This window comes from Propithecus coquereli, unplaced genomic scaffold, assembly GCF_000956105.1.
Source record: "Propithecus coquereli isolate 6110/MARCELLA unplaced genomic scaffold, Pcoq_1.0 Scaffold1, whole genome shotgun sequence".
Lineage (NCBI taxonomy): Eukaryota > Metazoa > Chordata > Mammalia > Primates > Indriidae > Propithecus > Propithecus coquereli.
In genome coordinates this window covers 8,476,733-8,490,578 of record NW_012133857.1, presented here as the reverse complement: position 1 = coordinate 8,490,578, position 13,846 = coordinate 8,476,733, and the positions used below count along the sequence as shown (strand labels likewise).

At 41.7% G+C, this 13,846-nt stretch overlaps 1 protein-coding gene across 1 annotated transcript in view; it reads left to right on the top strand.

Moving 5' to 3' along the window:
- Positions 1 to 8,930: 8,930 nt before the first annotated feature.
- The window catches only part of ZNF660 (zinc finger protein 660), a 10,234-nt gene continuing 5,318 nt past the window's right edge, over positions 8,931 to 13,846 (top strand). The window contains exons 1-2 of the mRNA XM_012659152.1: positions 8,931 to 8,975; positions 10,038 to 10,146. The gene's annotated coding sequence lies outside the window, so the exon portion shown is untranslated. The remainder of the gene's footprint in view (positions 8,976 to 10,037; positions 10,147 to 13,846) is intronic.

The window sequence follows — 13,846 nt, the reverse complement described above, 5'->3', positions numbered from 1 at the left end:
TTTTTCTTTAGAAGATATGCAGGTAGGACTTTTTCTTTTTCATTGTTTTACCTTGGGAACTCCCAGATCCCAGGGAAGAGCCTGACCCTATATGAGCCCATGAGTCCATCTCTCCACCCTGAGTTGGACATTTCTGGTTATGCACATCTTCAGTAGAACTGCCCTGCTTGTTGGATGCTGTAGTTTTACCTTCATGGTTCTTGTCTGTTCATATACCATGCTAAGCCTCTAAAGGGTGGGAACCAGCACTATTTATAACTGTATGAGCCTACTACACCAGTCTGGTGTAGGTGCTCAGCAGAAGTGAATGCGCTGATATCCTGAAAAAGCTTCAGGCTCTTGGATGGAGGAAAATTGGCTACATTTGAAAGCCATTTCTCAATTTCTATTGGTTATACCTAGTTACGAGATTTAATTTAAAAAATTTTTATATGTGTCCTGTTATGTTGCTAACTTCGTAGTTTTTAGTTTCACTTTCTAGCTTTTCTAGGCGTATAATAAACAATTCATTTGTCTTTTAATTTTCAGTCTATGCTACCTCTGTTGTGCATTAGCAAGAACTTCAAAAAATGTTGAATAGTGGATAATAGGCCCTCTATATCTTGTTCCTAACTCTCAGGAAGGTATATTTTTAGTATTTTACCATTGAATCTTTGTTTTGGGGTTCTGATAAATATTCTGTTGCACTTAGGAAGTTTCCTTCTATTCCTAATTTTAGAAGAAGCAGTGTAGTGTAGTGGTTAAGAGCACAGATTTTGTGCCCAGCACCCTAGGTTCAAATCTTGGTTAGGTGTGTGACCCTGTGCAAATCAAATAGCTTCCTTGTATCTTAGTTCCTCCATCTATAAAATGCAGCTACCTCATAGGGTTGTGAGGATTAAATTAGTTAATATGTGTGACATGCTTAGAACAGTGCTTGGCAAATAGTACATGCTATAGCAATTATTATTATACTTAGAGTTCCTATTAGGAATGGTTGCTAAATTCTGTCAAGTTTTTTTAAAACCCGTTGGTAATGTTTTATTCTTTTATTCTAAAATTTCTTTATTTTTCTAATTCATTTTGTTCAAAAGTTTCCTAATAATTGATACTTCCTTGTAGTCCTGGAATAGATCTATTTGTTTATGGTGATTTTTTTTTTTTAAATTCAGAAGTAGATTCAATTTGCTAATGTTTTGCTGGCTGTGCAAAATGACTTTGGAAGATTTTTCTTCTCTTTTATTATTCTGGAAGAGTTTGCATAATATAGGAATTATTTCTTGAAGCCTAGTTAGAAATAACTCATCTTGGTCTTTTTTCCCCCCTCTGGTGTTGGGGTGGGTGGGTCTTATATTTTTATTCTTTCAATTTTTTCAGTGGTTCTTCAGGTTTTCTGCTTCTGTGTAAATTTGGCTAATATTTATCTGGAAATCATCATGATTACAACTCTGTTAAACACTGGCATAAAGTTGCACTTAGTATTCTATAAAATTCTTTTCCTCTTTTCTGAATATGTAATTAGAGCTCCTTTTTATATATATTCACTTCTCAGTATCCACAGGGGATCGCTTCCAGGACCCCCCTGCAGATATCAAAATCCTTGGATATTCAAGTCCCTTACAGTCGGCCCTTTGTATCATTGGAATCTGCAGATGTGGAACCCAGGGACATGGAGGGCAGACTGTATAATGGTTTACCTTTTGGTTTCCATTCAATTTTTTTCTCTTTCAGGATAATCAAGGGCAGTTTATTTTGTTTCTCTGTGATTTCATTTTTTCTTGAATATATTTTTTTCGTATGTTCTTTTACTTCCTCAAGTTGCAGAGGCTTCTCCTTGACCTGATGGTACATTTGTTTTTTCTTCATTAGTGAATGATGAGGGCTTTCCAGTCCTGATATTTACCCCCAAATAGGGAAAATAGATTTTCCTTGAATCCCTTTACAGTCTAATTGGGTGCTGTTAAAATTATCCCTTTAGACCTGAAGCTAGAAGTGTAGTTGGAAAAATTTACATAATCTGTACTTCAGCAGTAAAGAAGCAGCTTAACATTTTGCTAAGCTGGTTGAAAATCTTCCACTCAGGGCCCTAGTTTTTATTTAGCTGTCTTTTTGGCTCAGCCTCCATACTAGCAATGCAGTAGAGCCTCTTTCCAAGTTCTCTGCCTCATTGGGAAGAGCTTGGAAAGAACTGAATGTAGAAAAACCTTCAGTCACAAGTCAGACTTTATTTTACCTCAGTGACTCCACACTGGGAAAAGAACCTATTCTTGAGATGTGTGAAAAACATTCAGTTGTAGCAAACATCATCCACCAGAGACTTTACACTTACAAGAAAGCCTACTCATTTGTGGGTGGGAAAGCCTTTGGTTATAGTTCATTTTTGTTTGACATCAGAAAATCCATGTGGGTGAGAGTGCCTTTGGTTTTTGGAGGTCAAGAAATCGTCAGGAGCTTCCATTCTTTTGCACATGTTTCTGAAAAATACTCCTAAAGAAAGTGTGGAAACGGTTTCTGTTATACAACACATGGCTTCTGCTCCAGCAGGGAATCCACAGTGTAGCAAAGGGGTATCCGTAAACAGTGTGACAGAACTTCCAATTTATTTTTAAAAATCAGAATTCAAACCCAGGAGATACTTCATGTGGTCAGACATGATCTACCCACTTGCCTCCTAAACCCCCAAAGAAAATATTCCACAGCTAAACCCTGATCATAAACCCTAACCCTGGTCATTCAGCTTCTAAATCCAGTAGGAAGGGTCAAGAGATGGTGGATATTATTGAGTACTGTCCTGTGTTGGGAGACAGCTTCTGTCAAGGAGTTGACCTTTAGGAGTGCTCCGAAGGATTCATGAAAACCTCTAGGGGTTAGGGACTGTCTTAGTCTGTTCGTGTTACTATAAAGGAAATACCTGAGGCTGAGTAATTAATAAAGAAAAGAGGTGGCTCACGGTTCCTTGGCTCATGGTTCTGCAGACTGTACAAGAAGCATGACACCAGCATCTACTTCTGGTGAGGGCTTCAGGAAGCCTTTACCCATGACGGCAGGGGGAGGGGGAGCAAGCATGTCACATAGGGAGAGAGGAAGCCAGAGAGAAAAAGAGGTGCCAGGCTCTTTTAAACAACCAGCTCTCCATGTGTACTAATAGAGCAAGAACTCACTCATTACTGCTGGAAGGGCACCAAGCCATTCATGAGGGATCTGATTCCATCGCCAAACACCTCCCATTTGGCCCCACCTCTAACAGTGGGGATTGAATTTCGACAAGAGAGATTTGGAGGGGCAAATATCCAAACTATATCATGGACAAACTGTGAATTTGTCAGTTGTGAATACTTAGATGGTGGCACTATGAAAAATAGATAACAAATCTATCCTTAACATTAGGTCACATTCTGACCTGATAGAGCTTTCTGGAAGTGCTTGTCACAGTTGGGTAAAGGAAATGTGTTATGCTGCCAGTTGGCTCAAAAGTACCTAGTGGTGCGAATACTCAACCCAGGATAGGACATTCGAAATTTATTCTTCACTGAACCACAACAGTCCCCTGACTAATATGGCACAGAACCACTTTACCCGGGCAGGTGCCAAGTAGGGAAAGGTGCAGACTTCCTTTTAGGGCATGTGAAAATACTTTACATGAAAACCTAGTAGGAGAGAAATATATGATGCTTCTCCCCCTTTTCTGACCTGTGGTATTCCTGAAAAAATGCCTGGTTAGGAATTGTCAGCTAAAACCACAATGTTTTTCCCCCTTATGTGGCCCAGTCCACAGACTTAAAAAGAAGTTTCTAGGAATGAATGTCCAGGTGGCATTTTTTGATGATATAAACAGACTTCTCCCCCAAATCCCTTCCAGTTGCATTGCCTTCTATGTAGATGATGCAAGTTCAGTTCCCAACATGGTGCCATATGGATTGTGGATAGAGTTGCGAGAGGGCCAGTAGTTACCCAAAGTTTGGGTACAATAAGATCATTGGACAGAGTAATCATAGCACAATATATAGTCCTCTCAGACTGAATAGGAATGACAGCCACAGCTGCATGTTTAGGGCCATGGGACACATTTGTATATCCCCAGCCACTAGGTTGAATACACTAATTACATACTCTGATTCCCATTTGGGGAATATTGAAAAATGCTATATCCCCTCACTGAGACTGTCTATACTTCTCCCCAGAGGAGGGGGGGGCAAGAACAGTTACAATGCACCATACTTGTAGTGGACCTGGTAAGTCACAGAGCATGTCTTGATGTCAGGAAGATGTCACCAGCATTCAGGCTGCCTCTGCAATAAGCAAAAACAAAAACTGATAATACTTGAGCTCTCACTGGGGAGCCACACCACTGGTGCCCCTGGGGTTTGAGATGTGTGCAACCTATTACAGGGGTCATTTATGGAGAAGGTGGCTGTGGCAGCCACTACAGTGCTAAACTTAAAACCACTGGCAATTGTATTCTTTCCAGTCAAAGCTCTGATCTGTGGCTATCCACTGTGAGGAGACCAGGAACAACAAGATAGTTGTAATTATTCTTTTAAAAACTTTCAAGAGAGAGCCACTTAAGGAATGAACAATTTATGTCTTTTCAGGAATTCCCTAAGGTTTCCTCTGAGTGGATATGTGGGATCAGGAACACCTGGGCAATTCTCAATGATTTGTAAGAGCAAGAGAAGTTGCATATCTGGTCAGAGGTCCTCTAATTTGTGGAGAGCAATATGCTAGAGTAAGAGTTATAGACAGCTCTGTATTTGGAATAGAGGTAAAGGTGTATCCCACCTGCCCTCCCTCCACCAAGAAGCTATAATGTCCTGGCCTGTAACTGATACCAAGCCATCCCCTGACATGCCACCTGCTCTGCATCTCCCAGTTCTGGACCACCGTTTTTCCTCTCCTTGGGGGAATTTTAAAGTGGTCACCACCAAATATGTTGCTCCTCAATGGAAGTCAGGTGTGGTAGTTTGTTGGGGCTGCCATAACAAAGTACCACAGATTGGGTGGCTTAAACAACAGAAGTTGGTTTTTTCACAGTTTTGGAGGCCACCAGTCCAAGATCAAGGTGTCTGCTGGGTTGATTTCTTCTGAGGCCTCTCTTCTTGGCTTGTGATGGCTGACTTCTCCCTCTATCTTCACCTGGTCTTTCCTCTGTATCTGTGTCCTAATCTCCACTTCTTATAAGGACACCGATTATATTGGATTAAGGCCCAATCTCATGACTTCATTTAACCCTAATTACCTCTTTAAAGGCCCTGTCTCAAAACACGGTCACACTCTGAGGTACTGGGGGTTAAGACTTCAACATATGAATCTTGGGTGGACACCACTCAGCCTGTAACATCAGGTTTGTTTGTTTGTTTGGTTGGTTGGTTTTTAAATATTGGTTTAACCCAAGGGCAAGTCTACATTGACTTGACAATGTGGGGAGTTGACCTTATTTTTAGGTGAACATATTTTCCCCTGGATTGAACACTGTGGCCACTGACTCCTGGGTTATATTCCAAATGGCTCCTCGGTCTACATTTTACTCTCAGTTGAAACTGACCTTATAGAGAATGTCTAGGTGTATTTTACAGCACTATGGCAGACATGTGAATGGTTCTCTGGTATGAATTCCTCAATTTTTGTTTTTTTAAACGCTTTTATTGAGATATAATTCACATACCACACAATTCACTAATTTAAAGTATAGAGTTTAATAGTTTTGGTATATTCATATATATGTACAACCATCACCACAATTTTAGAACATTTTCATCACTTCAAAAAGAGATCCCTCTGCCCTTCAGCTATACTCCCGTACTTCTATGCACCCTCTTCCCTTATGTTGTTCTCAATTTTTATTATGGAGATTTTTAAATACTCAAAAAGATTATGTTAATAGGGGGCGTGTAATGCAAGAAGAAATTTCAACACCACCTCTGAAACAAAAGTTTAACTTGAATCTAATCAAGCCTCCATTTCTACCTTCCAATTTATAGGTAATATACAGGAAACAGACAAATCCATTGATTTATGATTTATTCAGTGCAAGACATAAGCTCTTCAAAAAACCAGTGGAATGAAAAGAAAAAGTGGCAGAACTGTTCTATATTAAAAAGGACTCTTCAGAGACACAGTAATCAAATGCAGTGAGTGAACCTTGATACAAAAAAAAAAGCTGTAGAAGATATCTTGGGAACAATGGGAAAATTAGAATACAGAATGGATATAATATTTAATATTAGTTACATTTGATGATGATATAGAATTATTTCTAAATTTTTAAGTGTGACTGGCATTTTAGTTGTATAGAAGAATATAAGGCCTTTCTCTCACTGTCTGTAGTGAAGACTGATGCAGCACTCTGTAGGTAAGTTCCTCTAATAAATGCTTTGGACTGATCACCGTGGTGTTTAGAGCTTCTTTCTTTGGAATCCCCAACCAGCCTCATCTTGGGATGGTTTGGGGTAATCCCTTATGGGGACTCCCCTACCACTGCTTTTTGGAGTGATTCCAGCCATGGGTTCAACCAGATGGAACTTTTATACTTTTATTAGTTTTGTAATTTTGAAGTATCTTTTTATCCTTTCTTATGTCCTGAGAGACATATCCTCAAATAGATTGTGAATTCCCAAAGGGAAGCATTGTATTACCATGATTTTTACAAATAAAGAAAGACTTGACCAGCTGGATATTGATTCCATTTACCCAAATATGAGTTGGAATTTCTTTGGCTGATAGATGTCATGATACAGATTGAAATTACTGAATAGTTAGGCAATTATGTCACTGAAATACCTTGATGTCTGAGCAGTGACATCATTCTGGACTGGATGAATAGATTTTTGTAGGAAAAAAAATATGCTTGTAGATAAGGGCAACATGCTGGATGGGGGGGGCTGGAATTTGCATTTTTTAGTATGTGTCCAAGCGATTCTTATGCTTTTGTAAAATTCGAGAATGACTGGACTAGTATATTAATGAATAATCATCACTCCGTGGGATCAGATGTGGGGTCAGCAGATTGAATCAGAATTAATGACCCAACCCACATAAAAGAGTAGGTGAAAAGAAAGACCAGGTCGAACACCATAATTGCCCTAATGTACATGAATATTCTTTTTAAGCATTTCCTGATGTGGTGGCAATAGTCTTGTGCTCCTCGTCAGAGAGTCCTGAGTTCTCTCCTTCCAGCATCAAATGGGGATGTGTGAACTTGTGTTGGACTTACCATCTCTCTGAATCTCTGATTCTCAGTCTCTATAAAATGTGGCAAAGTTGTGCCACCTACATGAGCTGATGTAAAAGAAGGCTCCTGGTATACTTTATTCAATGCATATTTGTCGATTGATGAAATGCTTCAAAACCTCAATTCTCAGATGACTTCTTAATTATTCCCTGTTTATCTCATCCTGTCCTATACAGTGACAACTCCCAAATTTACATCTTCAGCTGTGGTTACCTCACCTAACTCCAGACTCCTATTCCAACCACCTGTTTGACATTTCCTCTTGGGTGTCTAATTGGCATTTTTAACTTAACACATCCAAAACAAAACTATCAATCCTTCTTCCTAACCCTGTTTCTTTCAGGCCACCCCATTTCTAAAAGACAATCTTATGCTAGTTGCTCAGATCAATAACCATGGAGTATCATCCTTAATCAACATTCAGCTCATTAGCATATCATGCTGGCCATGCCTTCAAAATATATTCAGAACCATTTCTCACCACCTCCATCACTTCTAAACTACTCCAAGCCACCATCATTCCTCGCCTGGAATATTGCAATAGCATATTAATCTCCCTGCTTCTAGCCCACCTTCAGACTGTTCTCAACAGGGCAGCCAGTGCAAACTTGAAAAATGTAAGTCATGGAGTGAAACTTTCACGCAAGGTTGATTTTAGAATGACTAAGGACAGAGAGTAAGGAATTCACAGAATTTACAGGAACATATTTCTTGACTCCTTTCGTGTCAGATAGCTAACAAGTCTTTGAATATGTGGCAGGGGGAAAAAGCTAGGTCATGTCACTCCTCTGTCCCCAAATCCTCCAGTTGCTAGCTCTTTACATTATTCAGAGCAAATCCAAAGCCCTTATCATAGCCTACAAGGTCCTAAACGTGCATTCTCCCCACCTCGCTCCCGAGTCAAGACTTTTGCCTAAGAGGGCACGCTTGAAGCTGACTTGGGTGGGGCAAGGGCAATATATGTAACCTAAACATTTGTACCCCCATAATATGCTGAAATAAAAAAAAAAAAAAAAGACTTTTGCTCCTAATGTTCTGCTTATCGGGAACATTCTTCCCCCAGATAGCCGCATGCTTCAACGGCTCACTTCCTGTCTCTGCCTTCCCTGACTGTCATCTATAAAATAGTCCTACCATCGTCTCCTTCTTTCCTCTTACTGCTACATTCTGGGTTATTTATTTATCATTGCTTCTTTGACTTGAATATAATCCCAATGGGACAGGGAGTTGGTTTTCTTCTAGTGTCATCGCAGCGTCTAGCACAGTGACACAGTAGGCATCCAATACGTATTTTCATATGCTGCCAATAAACCATAGCTGATCCTGGCTTTGAGATTGAAAGATGCAAGATCTGTGGTAGGAAAGATGACCTTTTTGCTCAGCTGGGGGTGTGTGACTTCAAGGAGTCTCAGTCCGCGGAAGGTAGCCTAGCCTGGCCGCCCAGTTGACTGGTTTCTTCTCTTCCCGCCCTAACAGACCCCCTTCCCCAAATTCCACCCCTTCCAGGGCCCTCCTCTCATTGGCTGAAGTCTCCAAGCTCTCCCAGCCAATAGAAGGACAAAGCCCGGGCGGGAGGCGGGGCCAGAGCGCTCGCGCACCCCACTGTGCTTCCGAGCGGGCGGGAGGACTCCAGCCGGGGGGCACAGAGACGCGGAGCCCTCCTGAAGCCTAGAAGGGCTGGAGGGTCAGGTCAGGATGGGAGTTAGTGGGGAGTCGCTGACGCAGTTCCTTCTCTGCTTTGTTCCAAGATGTGGGTCCGTCGCGTTCGGTGAGGGGTGCGCGGCAGCCTGGCGTGGGGGCCGGGCCAGGTTCTGGGAGTGTGCGGGGCACACAGGCCAGGAGCCAGGCCTCCTCTGGGACTGTCCGCTGCTGAGACGGGCGCTGCAGCCATGGGGTCGTTGCGGGCCTCCCCTCCTCTTGTTGAGCGCTGCCTCTTTGTCTAGGATCTTGTCTCCAACTCCTCATAGCTGCTCTCTCCGACCAGGCTGGTGTGGTGACAGAACTGTGTCATCCCTGCTCCTAGCGGGTGGGCTGTCCGGGTAATAGTGATTCAGGCCCCGCCCAAGCTCTCAGAGGACCCCACAGCTCCTGAGTATTAGACTCAGATCACCAGCTCAACCTCCGTTACCAGTGAGGAAACTAGGGTCCAAAGAGGAGGACAGAGTCTTGCCCAAGGTTACTCATTCATTCATTTATCTATTCAACAAATCTTTATTGAGCACCAGCCCCATAGTGTGCTAGGTCCTGGGGTTACAGTTGTGTATAAGGCAGAACTAAATTCTGGTAGGGAAGAAATGAAACAAACTTGAAGGGTGGGGGGTCGGGGGGAAACACAAAACATATTTTGAGAACTAGTAATCCTAAGAAATGGTTCATCAGAAAAAAACATTCATTTTCTAGTGCTCCTTTCAGAAATAAGCCTTATTTCTTCCTATCTCTCTAAAGACATTTGACTTGGCAAAGTTCCCCTCTTGTCACCCTTTGCAAAAACTTTCTGTGGAAAGCGGGATTGCAGAGAACGTCTCAATTGGAATGCATCTTGCAGTTAGAGGCTTTTAGATATCAACAGAACAGGTGAAAAGGATGGCTGTGGTGTGATGGAATGAGGATTTCCTTCAGACACTGAAGGCTTGTCACTCACTAGTTGTATGACCTTGGGCAAATCATTCAGTCCCTGGGAACTGCATTTCCTCATCTTTAAAATGGAAACTATCCTCCTTGCTGCTCACAGTTCTATAGCAAGGGAGGTTACCCAAGGATGGGACACTGCTCTGAGTGTCCACTTGGAGTTAAGGTCTCAGAGAATGCAATCATTTATATCTGTTTACAGTGATTCAAGACCCCATTAGGAACTTCTTTACTGAACCCAAGGAACAGAGCAGGCAAGATCTGTGCTGGGCAGATCCTTTGGATTGAGGCTGCTGCACACAGGAGTGTGGGTGAGTCATCCCTTTCTCTCTTGGGCAGGTGTGACCTAGATTGTGAAGTTAGTCTGGGGACAGGAATCCTGCCTGCTAAAGGATATGGGGAACAGAATTGAAAGGGAATATTTCTCAATGGTTATTTATCAAACAGGAGAAAAGCACAGAAGTGGTGGGTGGGGGTCTGGACCTTAAGTAGAGTTTTGGTATGGGAGTAAGGGTGATGCAGTAGAACTGAAAATTGGGCATTGTGACACTTGGATTTGAGTGCTAGCTCTCCTCTAAGTTCCAGTTTCCCCATCTGTATACTTAGATATAAGACTAGGTAGTCTGGGAGGTCCCTTCTAGTTTAAACATTCTGAGAGTCTCTGAGTAGTGGGACTTGGATGGCTCTGTTGAGATAGAATTGCCAAGAATGCAAATATACCATCATGTTGCTTCTCAGACAATATGAAACATAAAAAAGATAAACGGATGGAGGAGGGATGGTGTGACGATGTGCGGATTCACCTCTGTGCACTCAAGATATTAGATAGAATCCTGAACTTGTTTAACATTTCACATCAAACAACACTTACTGAACCTCTTTGTACCAGTCACTGTGTGGCATCCACAGGGGAATATCATGGGTCCTATTTTCTGGGGCTTAGAGCTTAATATGTACATGGGAGGATGGGGGACATAGGCATACACACAAGCCATTCTAGTATAAAGCCAACTCTATATTACAGATTTGTTATGGTTTTTTTTACAAGTACAGAAATTTTTGTATGCCAGATATATTAGCTTTTTCATCAGGGTGTTAGCCTTTGTTTTATGCTTGAGGCTTAGGCCTTTCCCTGAGAGCAAGTAGTCAGTCCCTTTATATTTTCTTCTAGTTCTTATTTTTCATTTCAATGTTTACATTTCACTCATTTGTCCTTTGAATTTATTTTCAGGTATTTCCTCTTATTCTTACTCCGTTGCAATTAATCAATAACCAAGGACCATTCCTCAGAGGGACCTGAATAGGCAGGTGATGCTCGTGGATTAAAGGAATACAGCCTCCTGGGTAAAGCCTCTCTCTCTCTGTCTCTCTCTCTGTTTCTTTCTGGGAATAGGACTGTGCCCTTTGTGGGTTCTTCACAGCCTGAAATGGATAGTGGTCCTGGAATCAGAGCACTTATCTACCAGTCTCAGAGATTTGTGGGTTGGAGATCTGTAGGGCTTTATTGGTCCTCATCCATTTGCAGGCTGTCTGAGGTTGCGCTTTTGTGCACAGTTGCTTAGATATCCCTAGTGTCCTACTGGCCCAATGGCCTCATCTTTCCCCCCTCCAAACTTCTTTAGCCAAGGCCCCACCTCAAGAATTTGGATATACCTCAAAGAGCTAAAAATAGAAATACCTTTTGATCCAGCAACAGCACTTTGGGTAGGCATCTACCCAAAGGAACAAAAGACATTCTATAATAAACACATCTTCCAGGATTTCTGAGGGAATTTCCCATCCAGTCAGGCAGAGGGCAGCAAATAGTTAGGTTTTCTTTTGATCAAATTCTCCTCAAACTGGTCTTCCCCATCTAGTCTTGCTTTCCCCTCAGGTCCTCCAGAACTGCCCTGGGCTTCCTCACAATGCACCCCTGAGCATTTTTTGTTCTCCCTACCTGCCACTTCTAACCCAAGTCTTTTTCAATAAGCTTATGCATTTTCATGACTTCCTCTGTCCTCTTACTGTTCTCAAATTTGCATTCCTGATATATTCCTCCTTCCCTTGTCTAAAGTGTTTTCCCATGTCCGCGTCTTATTTAGTGGTACTACCATTCTTGATACTCAGACATGAATCTGACGTCCTTGGATTGTTTCCTCTATAACCAGTCTGATGTATGTGGATGCTTTCTGGAAAATAACTGGATTTCATTGTGCTCTGTCCTGTTAAGACTAGGGTCTTCTTATCTTATTTATTTGTTCATTCATTCAACAGACATTTATTGGGCACCTACAAAGTGCCAGGCCCTTTAATGGTTACCCATATTGCATTCCTAAAGTTGTCTCCCAACTCATTTCCCTTCCTCTTTTCTTTTCCCTTCTGATCCATCTGGGCTAATCTTCCTAAAGGATTATTTTTCTAATTTCACTTTTGGGTAGGGTAATACAAAATTTATTGTCCAAACTGGTGTATTTTTGTGAGTTAAGGGGGACACTATTAAATATGATGCTAGGATAGCAGCACTGTTCTGGGAAAACCAGGCTATATGATTACCTACTCCTAGGCGGCAGCTCCTAGATTCTTTTCTTTTTATTTCCCTCAATTTACTCCCCTTGGGATACCCCAGCTGCCTCTCTCCTCTGTTTTCCTCTTCATGAAGCTGGGGGAATCATGAATGTTCTGGGAGGTGGTGGAGGAAGGAGGTATGGGAACTAGGGGAAGTGAATGGTAATTCTTGAAAAACTGTATTGACAAGTGAGAAAGAGAAGGGAAGTAATAAGAGAGGAGAATAGCAACGTGGAAAAAAGAATGTAGGGTGGGGAAAAGAAAATTAAGCGTTGATTTTACTCTTCTGTTTAGAACTTGTTTCCTATGAAACAAACATCAGTTTGTATCCGTATCTTTTCTCTTGTAATTTGATTGTTCTGGCTGGAATCACTTCAGGCAACTTGATTTTTCCATTTGTTCATTCAACAATGACAAAAAATTTTGAGTGCTTATGATGTGCCTGGAACTGTTGTAGGTGCTAGGAATATAGTGGCGAACAAGATGGAGAAAATCCCTGCCCACATTAAGCTCACGTTATAGTGTAATCTCCCACTTAGTTTCGGGTACGCCAATCCTGTGCGACCTTCCTTTTGAGAAAAGAATTATTGCTTATTCTCTGGGGCTCAGCCTAAGTTCTGCCTTTTTAAAGCCCTTTCCCCAGCATTCAAGCCCCAGTAATTGCTCCCTCCCTCTCCTAGTCCCCTTCATCTCCGGCTTGGATGGTTTGTAAATTGTAAATTTGCTCTCTTGTTTCTTTGCCATACTACTCCATTGTTACCTCCTTAAAGGTAGGTATGATATTTCATGCTTGTATTAGTCTGCTGGGGCTACCATAACATACCATAATATCATTAAAAAAGAGAAAAAATTAGGGGAAAAAACATAATACCATAGACTGAATGGCTTAAACAATAGAAATTTATTTTCTTATAGTTCTGGAGGTCAGAATTTCCAGGCGACTGGCCAATGTGGTTTCTGGTGAGAAGTTTCATCCTAGCTTATAGATGGCCACCTTGTTACTATGTATTGACATAGCTTTTGTGTGTGTGAATGGGGGAGAGAAAGTATGCATGTGAGAGCTTTCGTATGTCTCTTCTTATAAGGACACTAATCCTGTTGGATCAGGGCCCACCTTTATAAACTTATTTAACTTTAATTATCTCCTTAGAAGGTCCATCTACAGTCACATTGGGGGTTAGAGCTTCAACATAGGAATTTTAAAGGGACAAAAACATTCAGTCCATAACAATACTGCTTTAAATTTTCCCTGTGTTGGACCCAGAACAGTGATATGTACAGAGTAGCATGTGCTCAGTAATTATTAGTTTAAGAAATGTACAGGTCGAACGTGGTGGCTCACGCCTGTAATCCTAGCACTCTGGGAGACCAAGGTGGGAGGATCGCTCGAGGTCAGGAGTTTGAGACCAGCCTGAGCAAGACTGAGACCCCGTCTCCACTAAAAATAAGAAGAAATTAGCTGGACAA